This window comes from Periplaneta americana, chromosome 17, assembly GCF_040183065.1.
Source record: "Periplaneta americana isolate PAMFEO1 chromosome 17, P.americana_PAMFEO1_priV1, whole genome shotgun sequence".
In the NCBI taxonomy this organism is placed as follows: domain Eukaryota; kingdom Metazoa; phylum Arthropoda; class Insecta; order Blattodea; family Blattidae; genus Periplaneta; species Periplaneta americana.
The window spans coordinates 46,510,155-46,523,126 of record NC_091133.1 but is presented as its reverse complement, the minus strand read 5'-3'; positions in this window follow the sequence as shown (position 1 = coordinate 46,523,126).

The window sequence follows — 12,972 nt, the reverse complement described above, 5'->3', positions numbered from 1 at the left end:
TATTAGCGTTTGTATATAGTACAATTTCAATCTTATATTATTCTCACATTAGATGTATTTTTATGTTTATATTATAAATCAAGCTTAATATCAACATTGAGACAGCCTCGCAACGTTGTCGGAAATCCATAATAGACCACCACGTCTAATAATTTCAAGGATGATGATGATGATGATGATAATGATGATGATGAGAAGGAGGAGGAGGAGGAGGAGGAGGGTAATAAACTTAATAATATATGAGCGTCCTGGATAGTAAACATGTTTACTTTTTAAGTGTTCGCGTAGGCTTCCGCGGCTGGTGTACATGGAGTGTGGATAAGCTTCAGGGCTTCTACCGAGTTGTCTTGGTGTTAGTGGCTGACGTTTCGACCGCTGTGTTGTGCTCATCTTCAGAGCAGTTGTTGGATAAGGAAATAGTCTGCGAGATCGTATATATATAGTCTCCCATATAGTAGACAACGCGGTAGAAGCCCTGAAGCTTATCCACACTCCATGTTTACTTTTTGTTAGTCTCATTTAATTATGCAGGATGTTTCAGTAACTTCGTTAAAATTTTAGAGATGATAGCTATGATCAATGTGAACAATTTTCATACAGGAACTCATATTCGGGAACATTCCGTTTGGTAGTAAAAAATCTTAATATGTGAAGTTCAATATAGCCAACTAGCATCGATCTCAATATCATCTTACTGATGTGTGATTGCAGATTCCCTGTTTTCTGCGAACGTCAGTAATTTCTCATAATCATGGTAAGAGGTAGTTGACATCGTAAACCATATTTTTATTGATAGCCTTGAAACGTTTCTCCCATGTCCATTTTCTCTCCCATAATGAAATGCTTAACTTAAGTTCTCTTTAACTGAACATCTCCATGATAACAAGGAACTAAATAAACCAAAATTATTATAGGTATACAAGATGATTCATGAGGATTTACCGTCCCTTACGGAGCTTATTTCCGAAGAAATTCTGAGTAAAAAATGTCATATAAACATCTGTTCTAATCTCAATATTTTCAGAATTACACTAATTTCAAGTTGTTTGTAAAATACCATTATTCTTTAATTTTAAGGGTAAAAGAATATTACAGATAAAGAATGAACTATTCAGGAGTATAATTTCTTTAATTAACTAATATTATGAAGTTAAAAATGTATTGTGAATTCCATAGTTGATTAGTACAGAATTCTTTTTTTCGATTTATAACTACAAAATTACTTTTTCTTACGCATTTATCACAACACTTCTTACAAAAACGCCGCTCCTGTAAATTCTTTAAGACTCTACATTAGTATGCATAATTAAACTGTAAAGAATTAAGTTCCTAAAGTCGTATGATTTGTAACAATTTTTGTGATAAGTGCGTAAGAATGATGTAATTTTTTATTTAAAAATTGAAAAATAAAATCTGTACACAGCAATTAACAACACATTTTAGTTTCAGAACACTAGCCAATTAAAGAAATGATACTTCTGAATAGTTCATTCTCTATTTGTTTTATTTTTTTACCCTTAAAACTAAAGAAAAAAAGTATTTTACTAACAACTTCAAATTAATGCAACTTTTAAAATATTGAGATCAGAACAAATGTTTATACGACATATTTTTGCTCAGGATGTCTTCGGAAGCAAGCTCCGTAAGTGACAGTAAATTTTCGTGAATCACCCTGTATACTTTATATTTACTTATTTACAAACAGTTTTTAAAGAACATGGAGGTTCACTATCACCCTCACATAAACCCGCCATCGGTCCCTATCCTGAGCAAGAGTAATCCAGTCCCTACTATCATATCCCACTTCCCTGAAATCCATTTCAGTCTTATGCTCCCGCGCCTCAGTCTCCCCAAAGGTCTTTTACCCACAGATCTCCCAATTAACACTCTACATGCATTTCTGGATTGACTTATACTTGCTACATATCCTGCCCATTTCAAACGTGTGGATTTAATATTCCTAATTATGTCAGGTGAAGAACAGGCTACAATGCGTGCTGTTCTGCGTTGTGTAACTTTCTCCATACTCCTGTAACTTCATTCCTTTCAGCCCCAAATATTTTCCTAAGCGGCTTATTCTCGAATACCTTTAATCTCTGTTCCTCTCAAAAAATGAGAGTCAAAGTTTCATAAGTTCATAACCATACAGAACAACCGGTAATATAACTGTTTTATAAATTCTCTCAGGTTTTGAGAGCAGACTGGATGACAAAAGCTTCCCAACCGAATATTAGCAGGCATTTCCTATGTTTACTCTTCGTTTAATTTCCTTTTGAGTGTCATTGCTATTTGTTACCATTGATCCAAAACAATTTGAATTTTTCCACCTTTTCAAAAGATAAATTTACAATTTTTATATTTCCATTTCGTACTACGTTCTGGTCACGAGACATAAACATACAGGCCTACTTTATTTTTTTCAGGATTTGCTTCCAAACTTATCTAACTACTTGCTTCAAGTAAAATTGTTGTGTTTTCCATAATAATTTATGGATTTTCTCGTAACGTATTCACGTCATCCGCATAAACAAGCAGCTGATGTAACCCGTTCAATACCAAACCATCTATGTTTTCCTGAACTTAGATAATGACATATTATTGAGCTAAGTTAGAAAGTAAAGGTGATAGTGCAACCCCTTGCTTAAGCTGCAGTGAAATATATACGTTATAATTAACTCACTTAAGACTAACATCATACGAGAAGAACAGATAGTTTTAAAATGAGGACAAGTTACATCGTACATTGCCCATGAGTTCGTTACCAGCTAGTTATTGTAATGCACGCTGTAAAGAGAGTATGAACATTGTAATACAGGGACATCATTTTATTTTTACTAACATTTTTAATATTAACCTGGCTATACGTTTAGAGAACCGGAAACACAGTTTCCTATCCCCTTCCACGACTGTAGTTCGATGATACTAGCATAAAACACAAACAAATCACTTTACTAGGTATAGGAGGGAAGAAAAGTAGTTCATCCATTTACGTAAACTAGAAAATATCGCGATTTTGAGTTCGATAATTTTTGTTAGGTTTTTGTTTAATCAAAATGCAGTACAGTATTAAGAATAAATGTTTTTACTCACGAACTGAGTTATCCATGCGAACGTATTCATTATGCAGTGTATATTATACTGTCTACAGCACATTAGCGTGCAATATAGAGAATGAAGTTAAACTGAAAAATAATCATAATATGGATTTTAAACACATTTTTGAAAATGGCGGCCGTTCATTTCGATACAGGCTTCAGTTCTTTTGTGCATATTATCGCACTATAGACTATTGCATCTAATTCCAATTGCCAGTTTCGTCCTTCGTACTAGTAACTCATGTTGAAATAATTCTGTACCTACTCTATAAAAGAGTACCTTACGTATTGTAAATTCAATCTTCAATTCTGCCCGACTGTACAGATAAAATTACTCAGACATGCTATCTACTGGTTATGTCGCAGGATGATAGAAAGGGGGGAAAATCACATGACAGTGAATTACTTAACGAGGCCCTTTTATTGAAGTTATTTTAAACAGTTGTATAATATTATGTAAACGTCCAATTCCTAACAGAAATTAATGTTTTCAGAAAAGAGCTAAGACAGCCCTGCTTTTACAGAGGGGCGAACACAAGCAGGTGGAGGAAATAGGGATGCGACGTAGGCAAACGGACAGCACCTGTGCGAAAATATGATTCAATATTGAAAGCTCTTTCGTCACTGGAAAACGCGAACATATTTCTGGAACGTACTCTACTCACTCAGTGCTGTTTATATGCGGTCTTGGATCTGTGTGTAGATTTTTTTAATTTTATTGGGTTATTTTACGACGCTGTATCAACATCTAGGTTACTTAGTGTCTGAATGATATGAAGGTGATAATGCCGGTGAAATGAGTCCGGGGTCCAGCACCGAAAGTTACCAAGAATTTGCTCGTATTGGATTGAGGGAAAACCCCGGAAAAAACCTCAACCAGGTAACTTGCCCCGACCGGGATTCGAACCCGGGCCACCTGGTTTCGCAGCCAGACGCGCTGACCGTTACTCCACAGGTGTGGACCCTGTGTGTAGAGGGGAACTTCATTAGTAGAAGGGGTGGGAGTGAAGTACATTCAAAACTCAGGTACAATAAAAATTGAAGTAAAAATAAAATGATGTCCCTGTATTTATGAACATTACCATGGCAAAGTAAAACGTACAGTTTGAATGAATAACTCAGTGTCCAATAATATAGGGTAAATTTGCCTATTTTCTTGATACCCCTAATCCCGTTATACTTTTTTAAAATTGAATGTCAGTCAAAGCTTTGCCGTTCGACCATAACGCCAGACATATTTTTCGAAAAAGTGCATATTTCGCCTACTTTGAAGACATCGGTGAACTTTCTAGCAAGAGACCCAACCCCGTGACATTCAGTGAAAAAAAACGTATCACGAAATTAGGAGTATCTCGGAATTAGGCAGGCTTCATTACACAAATTAATGCGTAAGCTATAACTAACAAAAAAAATATGTTTCCGGACAAGGGTTCTTATGTGAAAATTGATGGTACTGGTAATCTTTACCAAACCTAAAAATTTGTAACAAAGTGACTAATACAGTGTCAGTGAAGTGTGTAGTCTCAGTGAAGTGTGTAGTGTCAGTGAAGTGTGTAGTGTCAGTGAAGTGTGTAATGTCAGTGAAGTCTATTGTGTAAGTGAAGTGTGTTTGTGTCAGTGAAGTGACTGTGCAAAGTATTTGAACACTTAAATGGTTTTGAAGTGTTAGTGAAATCAGGATAGAATCAGTGCAGTGAGTGAGTTGACAGCGAAAAAAGTGTAGTGCCGAAAAGTACTTGTGGAGGTATAAACCTGTCACACTCGTGGGTCTTAGTTCGAACTTAGGGTTAAGATACAAATTAGATTTACTTTAAATGTTATTTTAAGTGATCATGCTTCATTTAATTTAGGATGCTCCTTGTTATTATTATTATTATTATTATTATTATTATTTATCATTATTATCAATTATTTTTACTAGTTGTGTTTATTATTAATTGTCATTATTGAGTGTAATTAGTTACCACTGCCACCTGGTATATGTCCATTTGCAGTGTGAATACATACATACACTATGTATATGACGAAAAGTACAAAAAGAAAATAATAATTATTAATAACATTAGAATGTTCCCCCCCCTCCAATGGCGTGTACTTTGTTCGCATCATTCACCCCTGCTTTCCTTCTATATGTGACACACCGTAACCATAGGTTTTTTTTTTTTTTTTTTTTTTTTTTGCTCTAGCGTGGCCTTCAATGTGTCATGAGAGGTGATTTACTTAAGAGCAGATGATAAATGGAGTACTGACAAAATACAAGTAGGTGAAACGGGACTATCCCGCGAATACCTACTACTAGGCAGCTTTAGTTACAGCTGGCGCCAGCGTTTTTGGCGTGTGTCCTAGAGTATAGTGTCCAGTTTGTGAGCATGTTGCTAGTGCAGCTGAAAATAGTACCACTTCCTATACACGTCACATCAGCCATTTACCAAACACAGTTGTCAGACTGACTACAGTAAAGGTAATACACTAGTACTTAACGTTCCCATTACTTATTTCTTACGCCAAAAATGGTGACGTCTATAAATTTCAATTGAACCTACCGGATTATGAACACGGTTACCAGCATTGAAAGCCGATGATCTAACTGTAGGGCTAATTGTGCGCTAAATATTACAGCCTAATAGCGTCTCTAATACGGCATGTTACTGTATTACAATCTAAGGTACCGCCAGAATGAAAATTATGATTCAGACTGTGTAATACTCTTTTATGACGGTTCGGGAATTGGCATTCGTTATATGGCAGGCCATACATCCATGATTTTTGTGTATAGTCTCCACTTTGCCTTCACACTGCCAAAAAAAGTCTTAACTGTAACATTGCCAAGTTACAGCTCTAAGCTGGAATTTGAGTCATAATTCATCCGACATTATTTATCTTGAAATATTGGGAACGTGAACCATCAAAAGTTACAAATGCTTAATAAAAAAGGCGGGGCGAATAATACTTTTTGCTCATAGCAGAATCGTATAACGAAGTCTTGACAAAAAGTTGAAGTTTGTGATTTACCAAGATTATCTAGTTAGATTTCTGCACCATAGAGCACATGAAAACCTGATCCTGTCTAGTAGTTTATTCCATCGATTTATATTATGGCTCTTAAGTTAATAAAACATTACTCCTTTCGTGAACCTATCTACATACACATATTTCACGAAATTCAGAATGAAACTACCAGGTTTTAACTTCGTAATTAATACAACATTTTCACTATATTCTATAAATTCAAGGTCAAAGACTTGGCATTGAACTTACATCAATTATTGTAAACTAATTTCTATGTTCGTAGTTGTAAATAATTTGTTATTTAACTACGCTGTATCAAATATGAGGTTATTTAGCGTTGGTGGAATTGGTGATAGCGACGTGGTATTTGGTGAGACGAGACCAAAATTCGTCGATTATTCACTAGGTAATCAGCCCAACCGGAATTCGAATCCAGGAGCTATAAAACTTTTAATTTTACTTATTAATATTCTGTAATATCTATTTCACATAATATATGAATTATTAAATGCAATAAGATAAAATTCTTAAAAAAGTTAATTGTGTCAAACAATAATTATTATGTACGTTGCTAGCGACATAAGTGCTAATAGTAGTATTTGTTCCAGTAAGAGGGCAATGTACACTCTTAGACAAAAAAACATGACCGGACTCTTGAAGCGTAAATTTGTCTAAGTTCCGTTCGGCTGTGCGCCTGATACACAAGACTAAAATCAGAGTAGTAAGGACGAAACCAGCGAGAGCCAAGAACATACTCTTATATCGGCAGACAATAGTTTGAACTGTGTATGTGTCATAGCTCCGTGGTAATACTCTAACTTCATACGAAGAGAACCCGGGTTCGCATCCGTCTTCGGATAAGTATAAGTATTTATTTCGTTTTATTTTTTCTCTAGCTGAAAACGAATGATACATTTATTAACGTGCACAGGAGTTTGGAAATTAAACAAAAACGTTCAGTAATATCGGAGACTTCTTCCTAATTACCCTCGAATTAAAACAGATGCTCAGTTCTTGGATCCCTTCTCCATAAGGAGTATTGCTCAGTTACTAAAATTAATAGTAGTAGTAGTAGTAGTAGTAGTAGTAGTAGTAGTAGTAGTAGTAGTAGTAGTAGTAGTAGTAGTAGTAGTAATAGTAATAATAATAATAATACGAGTCTAATAATAATAATATTGCAATAACGAGAATAATAACAATAATAATATTCATAGTATTACAAACCTGAGAATAATAATAATCATTATCATCATAAAGTTAATAGTATTGCAAAAACGAGATGAATAATGTTAAAGACAAAACCAATGCGTTCCAAATCGTCAGCCAACTCGTGCATAGGACGCTGTTTTATTTGCAGAAGTAGAAGCGAACCCACTTCTTCAATTAAAGTAAATGCCCGTTTGCCTGGATCTTCTCGCTCTGTCATAAGGCGTCTGCCGGTCGTAGGACGTTATCCAAGAGTGGCAGCAACGGAAGGGTGCATCACTGATGACAACAGATTATTCCGCCTTGCATTTGCAGAGGAAAATGTTAATTTAGATTGGAATAAGGTAATATTTTCAGACGAAGTTATTTTTTCCTCTGACAATTGCGGGCGGCAAATAGTCTACCGTTCACGGGGATCCCGATACGATCCTACGCATGTGGCAACTCGCTTTCGCAGTGGCCGTGTATCTGTTCCATGTTGGGGCTTGATGTCCAGTGACGGCCTGGGTGTTCTATGGCGGCTCGACGGAATTCTTAATGCCCAACAATACAAGGTCTTATTGGAAAAATGTTATGCTTCCCACTATACGGATGAAATATCCTGATGATGATATCATATTTCAACAGGATAATCATCGTGTTCACACATGTGTCGAGGTCATGAGATGGTTTTCAGAGAGGCCATATATCGGACTGATAGAATGGCCTCCCTGTTCACCAGATCTGAATGTCCTAGAAAATGTGTGGTCGGAGGTGAAGAAAACTGTGAATGCGATGATAAATACAATGCCACGTCGGCCGACCACAGAAGATGCACTCTGGAATATTATCAAGAACGCTTGGGATCGTGTATCTTCACGTCGACAGTACCTGAGACGCCTGATGGCATCCATACCCCGTAGGATGCAGGCGGTTATAGATGCGGAGGGATTACATACCCGGTATTGCCTATTTTGATTTTTGTTTATTGGTGTCCGAGATGTATTTCTTTATTTTGTTTAAAACAAAGAAAAGAATTACGTTTGTTTATTCTTATCCGAGAAGGATTTCTTTTACTTAAGGTTTATTTTTCTTTATTTCTATCCGAGAAGATTTCGTTTAGTCTCTTTAAATACAAGATAGAAAGGAAAGGATTGTTATTATGTATCTAACTTGCCCTTTGTAAATATTCATCTTTCTGTTAAATATTTCACAATACTGGTTATTATCAGTATAAAAGAAATAAAAAATAAGAATGAAAAAACAAAGTTTAGACGGAGATTCGAACTCGAAACCTTTCGAATACAAGACCACAATGCTACCGACTACGCTATGCGAGAGAGACGATGACTTTTCTCTTTAAGAAGTATGTTATATAATCTTATAGTGGTGGCAGTGGAGTGTTGGAAACATTTACGACAGAAGATATTCGTTCGCGTGTGTATCATGCGCTTACGAATGCACCCGAAGTCTTCCGAATCGGACATAGAATCTGGAGCCCGGTCATTTTTTTTTTTTGTCTAAGAGTGTACAAAAAAATTCTAGATATTCTAAAATTTAAAGTGTTGTGTTTTACAAAATATAGTGCGATCGAGAAGTCTCTCCATAGTGTTTGTGTAGCTACTGCGTAGTCCAGAATCCAATAGACAGAGAATTCAAGAGGCAGCACTGGCCGGTAACATATGATGGACTGGGAATGTGAGGTTGTCAAACCGGAATTAATGGGAAAGTGGAAACTTTCTATAGGATTACGTGCCAACTTTCTACAGGATTACTAGAACTAATGGAGCTGAGGAGGGACTTTTCGATCGCACTGTACCATGTTCAGAAAGAACTAATATACAATAGGTTCGCTTTGCAGGTAAATAAACTGCGTCTAGGTACTGATTCATTTTAAGTTCGTCACAAGACATTATGCAGTAACTCTTTTTACGGACAGTCTAATTCTAGAGGAGTTTATACGATGAATTCTCCATATATATTCCAGCGGTTATATTGATAATTACTTGAAAAAGTTACAAGTAAGTTGAAATTCGTATAAATTCTAATATTCAGAGTGTGTCAGTATATTTGAAGTTATTTTTTGCACGATAGCGTATTTTCTCGTCGTTACAGCAAACGACCGCCACGATTGAAAGTTGATTTTACAGAATTAAAAGTTGCCAACCTAGATAAGTATGTTGAAATATTACAAATAACTGTTCTAGTGTCGTAACGAAAACCACTGCCTTTTATGTAAGCTACGATGCGTGTAAAATTCGTACGCAAAAGGTAGTGTTGATTAATATACATTATATGAAACAAATCACTGCTTTTGGTATGTACTGAAATTTATTTAAACTTTCAAACTACATTTAACAAAAATAAATAAAAATTATTCCAACTGAACACCAAATATTGCAAGTATCTGAATCATTTTTACTCCTTCGCATTGAAGTTGATGATTAAGTTTGTATGTTGGCCAGATGGTAAAATAAGTCAGCTGTTCATAGTGTAACGTACGTACTATATATTAAGGTTTTTAGAAATATTATTTTCAAAATATACTATCGTGCAAAAAATACTGTACAATACATGTTTGTCAAGTGCATTACAAAATATCGGAAATTGAAAAACTCGCTCTGCTCGTTTTTCAAACTTTTCCTCGATTTTGTAAAAAGAACTTCCCAACCTTGTAGCTTATGCGAGCTACATCTCTCCAGGCAACTTTACAGTGTTGTCACACACTAGGGTTTAAAATTTCTTTGCGAAAAGAAAACTTACATAGGTTTGGATCAAATTTCTGCACATTTAAAGGACATAACTAAAATTCGTTCAGTAATTTATTATTATAATACAGTTCTCTCTCAAATTGACTGAGCGTATAGGAAATTAATTCAATAGCTTTCCCAAAATACGCTATGAAATATTTCGAATAAAATAATTTTTTTCTCTGAAAGGAAGTACAAAGGAGCAAAACTGTATGAAACTTATTGGTTTAAAATAACTCGAGGAATAGCCCGTTGAAATTAATGACATTACTAACGGTTCATCCTGCATTGTTAGAAATTATTTGGAAATAACGTTGTGCTGTTCCCTTACACGAAATAGATCAGAGTAAATAAAATTGATCCCAATCATAACAAGGGTTTTATAAATATTAGAATAGTCACTTTATGCTAAATGCATGGGTCAGAATCAAGGATACTACGTGAGCTACAACATGCTATGCAATTTGGTTCGCTCAATGATGAAAATTTGTTTAGAGATTAATTACAGGCCATGATAAGAGACAGCACATAGATAATCAATTGGGCCTATACAAATGAAAACACTAAATTACAGGTTATGGTGTACAAATTGTTATTCAGTTGTGCTCTAGGGCAGTGAATAATTTGATGAATGCAATATGTATCAGATTTAATGTTTAGTACTCCAGGGTCTAGTTTCTTGGTTCACTCAGCATGGATTAAACCAAAAATAACCTTATTCAGTTACAATGATAGGCAGAACAGTAAGAAAAGAGAAGAAGTTCTTACGATTTCGAGCAGTATACTCCAAATATCTTCAGAACAAAATAGTTTTTGAAATCATTAATATGATTTATATATATATTTTTTTAATTATTTCATTTAAGTAAAAGATATAACATTTCAATAATATCACTGATTTTATATGGCAGCAAAGTCTTCATCGTATGAAAGTGTGATAAGCAAAGAATTATGATCATCAGGCTTCGCCTTTTTGTCACACTGAATTTATAGAGAAATATAGCCTTGTACGGAGGGAGTTAAAATGTCTGGCGCTCACTGCATAAGTGGCTGTACAGTATAGCTACAGTGAATGTACTGTAAATAATGGTCCATATCATGACAACATTGAAACTTAATTTTAATGGTTTGCACAACCAAAACGTTTTGAACAAATAGGCCTATGTTTGCTCCTTCATTGACTACAATTGCATTTCAAAATTAATACACTGATAATAAATATACAACAGAAGTTTTATACATATATACCGGGACATCATTTTGTCTTTACTAACATTTCCAATATTAACCTGACTATATTATTTAAAGGGTGTAAATGATATGTTGTTATTGAAGTGTTGTATCAGTGAAGAATTATGTTGTGTCAGTGAAGTGTGTTGTATCAGTGAAGAAGTATGTCGTGTCAGTGAAGTGTGCTGTGTAAGTGAAACGTGTTCCTGTCATTGAAGCTTTATAGGTTATAGTGGCAGTGCAAAGTATTTGAACAGTGAAATGTTTTTGAAGTGTTAGTGAAATCAGGATAGAATCAGTGAAATGTGTCGTAGTTCCAGTGCAGTTAGTGAGTTGACAGCGAAATGAGTGTAATGTTGAAAGGTACTTGTGCAGATATGAACATATACTCGTGGGTTTTAGTTCGATCTTAGTTTTAAGATACAAATTAGAATTATTAGTAGTATTAATTATTAGTATTATCATTAATTGTATTTTTAATTAATAAGTTTATTATTGTCATTATTGAGTGTAATTAGTTACCACTGCCACCGGGTATATACCCATTGCAGTGTGAATAAAATACATACATACCTTTGGATTAACGATTGAGAACCGAAAACAGTGTTTGCTACCTCCTTCCACGGTCGAAGTTTGACGACACTAGTGTAAAATACAATACAAATAACTTTACTAGATACAGGCGGGAAAAAAAGTAGTGCATCCATTTACGTAAACTAGGAAATGTTACAATTTTGAGTTTGATCATTTTCGTCGGGTTTTTATTTAATCAAAATACAGTACAGTATTAATATTAAGTGTTTTTTACTCACTAACTGAACTATCCAATTGGACGTATTTATTATGCGATGTATAGTATACTATCTACAGCACATTAGCATAAAATATTTACAATGCATTTAAATTTTGAAAATAATCAAAATATGAATATTTAAACAAATTATTGAAAATGGTGGTCGTTCATTTCGATACAGGCTTCAGTTCTTTCGTGCATATTATCAAAAACGTTTTCAAGCATATCTTCTGAAATTGAATGTATGATTTCTTAAATGTAATTCTTTAATTCTTCTATTGTTGTAGAATGTGTAGCAAACACAACTGTTTCGCAGTAACCTCAAAGAAATAATGCAAATCACTCAAATCAGGCGACTTGGGGAGCCATAATCCTACGCCTGTTGATATAATTCTGTACCTACACTATAACAGTGTATCCGACGTAATGTCAATTCAATCTTCACTTCTGCCCGATCCACATAGATAAATTTACTCAGATATGCTATCTACTGTCCGTCCATGTGGTTATGTAGGAAGGTTTTAGAAAGGGGGGGGGGAAATTACGTAACAATTACTTATCGAGGCCCTTTTATTTAAATTATTTTAAATAGTTTTATAATTATTACATAGAAGTCTAATTTCTAACAGCAAATGTTTTCAGAAAAGAGCTAACACAGCCCAGCCACTATAGCCTTTACAGAGGAGCTAGCAGAAACCGATGGGGGAAACCGGGATGCGATGTAACTAAACGGATGCACAATACCTGTGCGAAATTGTGATTCAATAGCGAATGAATGCTCTTTCTTCACTGAAAAATGCGATCATATTTCTGGAACATACTATACTCACTCACTCTGTACTGTTTACTATGGCCGTAAGAGGACTTTAACTACATTTGCTGCTTTGGTTGTGTGTGGAAGTTTGCTACT